Source organism: Athene cunicularia (genome assembly GCF_003259725.1).
Source record: "Athene cunicularia isolate RWA chromosome 24 unlocalized genomic scaffold, athCun1 chr24_part1, whole genome shotgun sequence".
Lineage (NCBI taxonomy): Eukaryota > Metazoa > Chordata > Aves > Strigiformes > Strigidae > Athene > Athene cunicularia.
In genome coordinates this window covers 637914-641163 of record NW_020799132.1, presented here as the reverse complement: position 1 = coordinate 641163, position 3250 = coordinate 637914, and the positions used below count along the sequence as shown (strand labels likewise).

At 48.1% G+C, this 3250-nt stretch overlaps 1 protein-coding gene across 3 annotated transcripts in view; it reads left to right on the top strand.

Annotated features, from left to right (window-relative positions):
- Positions 1–3250, top strand: part of KIRREL3 (kirre like nephrin family adhesion molecule 3) — a 327566-nt gene that overhangs the window by 272932 nt on the left and 51384 nt on the right. The gene's annotated exons all lie outside the window — the stretch shown is intronic.

Genomic DNA, 3250 nt, shown 5'->3' with positions numbered 1-3250 from the left:
ATGAGGCTTGTTACACAAACCCAATAGCAAAGAAGCACCAGCCACATCAACATTAAAAAAAAAAAAAAAAAAGCAGTCAGCGTTAATTAGTAAGAAGTGCTGGTGACTGGAGGGCTTTTTGCTTTCTCCACTTCCAGGAGCTGACTCCTGCCTCGAGGATCCTGTTATCTCAATAAATATTGCTAATAATTGAGGCTCTGTCTGCTCACCACAACGCCGTCCAGCTGCTGGGAGCATTTAGAGACATCTATGTTATTTTTTAGCTGCAGTGTTAGCCTGGGGTATTAGTTCAGCGCTGAATAATTCTTCATGGTCTCATTGATTAATCATACAGTTAAGTCTTGCAGCACGGGACCGTATGAAGAAAAGCCTCTAACTAGCCAACTAATTTAAGAAGTTGCTGAATGCACAGCCCAAGAGCAACACTCATTTATTTGTATTTCTTTATGCTGATGTGCTGTAAAATGTGCTTTTCCCAAAGCACTCCAAAGGGCAAGGAGCAGAGACCCCAAGCTGTCCTTACTCGTCCAAGCAGCCCACAGCTATAGAGAACAGATTAATGCCCGACCAAGGCTGGTTTAAAAATACTCAGCAAGCCCTGTGTTTTGACAGAAAATCAGGGGGTTGATGAGGAGAAGCTTGTCATTGTTTGTTTTGGCTGCAGTGAACTTCTCCAGCTGAGGCCCTGAGCGCACAGCGAGGAACAGGAGACCTGCTGTGGCGCTCCACGCCCCGCGCCAAAGGTCTCAGTGCGATGTTCATTTGAGGATAATCTGTCTAGGTTTCCGCCCCATGGATCCCTTTTCTTTCATTCTCTTTCTAAACTTTCCAGGAATGTAAAGGTTAACTCCATTTTCTCACTGTCAGGAATAAACTCCCCCTCCCCAAACAACTCTTCCTATTTATATCCCTGTACTAATCAGAAAGGCTAGCACTTCTACATCTACGTGATTAAAAATTAGGAGACAGGATTCTGTAGTGGTGCCTTGTAATAATAGCCAATCCTGGGAGCACAGGGGATGAATAATGGATCGTGGCTTTATGCTGCTGGCTTCTTGCTTTCCTTTCTTCCTTCTTCTCCCGTTTTGGTCTTTCATTCTTCTCTTCTTCCTCCTCCTCCTCTCCCAGGCTGGAGTTGGAGTGGGGAAGGAATACATCCAGCCTTCATTTTGCAGAAGTTAGAGCTGTTGAGAGAGCACTGATTCCTATTCATCAGACCCTCTCCTCCTCAACATGATCCCCTGGTCGGTGAGCCCGGAGACCATCAATAATTCATGGCTATGTGAATAACCCGGGGATGATAACCACTTACTAGGGAAGACGTAATCAGGACCCATTCTCTCTCCTTCTCACCTCCTTAAGCAGCTCCCCCAGTCTTGCTGCTAATCCAACAGAGGGAAACAGGAGCAAAACAGTAGGTTAGAAAACAAGATTTTCTGGCGCAGGGAAGACGAGCAGTTCCGTGTTTGTCTGCATTAGGTTGTCCCCTGTCCCATGATGTCCCCTAGGTTTCATGGGCAGCTAAAGGTCAGGCTGGACTGCTTTGAGGGGAAGATGTTAAGCCAGTGGCTGAAAAAAAAAAAAAAGTCTTCACATGTCAGCCAGCGGGACCAGCCATTTATAGGACATCAGTCAGGAATATAAAACATCCCACCATAAAAGTCCCTTCATTTCATTCCAAGATGCTCTTCAGAGAAAGTCTTGTGGGTTGGTTTTTTCCCTGCTCCACAAGATGAATTTCCAGTATTTTACAAGCTGAGGTCAAATTCAATTAATAGCTTCAGTGAGGGGGAAAAAAACTATCGAAAAGTATCTGTTTTTTAAAAAAAAAAAAAAAAAAGTATAAACTCATCCAATGAAAGGTTATTTTTAAAAAGTGAAAAGAAATACTTCCTTAATAGTTAAATAGCATCAGAATGAAGCAGAATATTCTACATTTTCATATTTCAGGGGCTGATGCATTTCAACTAACCCATACCACAGATTTTCACATTTTTTTCACTCTTGTAGCCTGAAAAAAATGTACATTTTGGATCCATGTAGAAAAGCTTTTTTTCCCCCAGTCCCTGGGTTCCACCCACTGAGCTGAAAAATCCCATTACTCACAGCGTTTGGCAGCTGTGTATGTGACCAGTGTTGTGTGCAACCAGCACATCTGCCTTGCCTACAAATCCTGTGCCGATGCAAGCAGCCACCTTTGAATTGTCAGAGAACATAATCCCTTTCCATCTCCTGAATTCAGCCCAGCGCTGGAGGAGCCAGTGAGGAGTTTTTAAATATTTCTCAGCCAGCTAAAACGTTGGGGCAGCTCAGGAGCAGAAGCGGAGACATACTTGGGGATTTCAGAGAGGGCTTTGGCCAACTTTGACATTCACTTTGCATGGCTCAGCCTGATGCCAGCCAGCTTGGAGAGGGGGAAACAGCACTGACTTGTAACAAAAGCAGCTCCACTTTGATGGAAAATTGGCAGGTTTTCCCCAGCTGCATCCCCTCGGTAAGGATGCTGAAGGATTGGAGGCTTTTACCACCTGCTTCTGAGCTACATGTGAAGCAGCAGTTTATTCCTACGTCCTTTGGGCGAGAGGGGTGCAACAGGGATGCCTTCTGCTGTGTCCTCTACATTCCTGCTGGCTTCTCGATGCTGCGTGGGCCCCCGGGGCTCCTGAAACCGGCCATGAGATGGGTGGGCAACACATCTATCTGTAGCAAGACCAGCATTTTGTTTTCTGAAGGATCTGGTTCGGAAGAGCTAAACTGACAGAACTAGCGTGGCCAGCAGGGACAGGGAAGGGATCTGAGCCCTGGGCTCGGCACTGGTGAGGCCGCCCCTCGCTGAGTGGGTTCAGTTTTAGGCAAAACCTCACTCCAAAAAGGCCATTGAATGACTCGAGCGTGTCCAGAGAAGGGCAATGGAGCTGGGGCAGGGTCTGGAGCACAGATCTGATGGGGAGCGGCTGGGGGAACTGGGGGGGTTCAGTCTGGAGAAGAGGAGGCTGAGGGGAGACCTCCTGGCCCTCTGCAACTCCCTGCCAGGAGGGGGCAGAGAGGGGGGATGAGTCTCTGGAGCCAAGGAGCCAGCGCCAGGCCCCGAGGGAATGGCCTCAAGCTGCCCAGGGCAGGGTCAGGCTGGCTCTGAGGAAGGATTTCTGTGCAGAAGGGGCTGTTGGGCGTTGGAATGGGCTGCCCAGGGCAGGGGGGGAGTCCCCGGGATCCCTGGAGGGGTTGAAGAGTCGGGCTGAGCCAGCGCTGA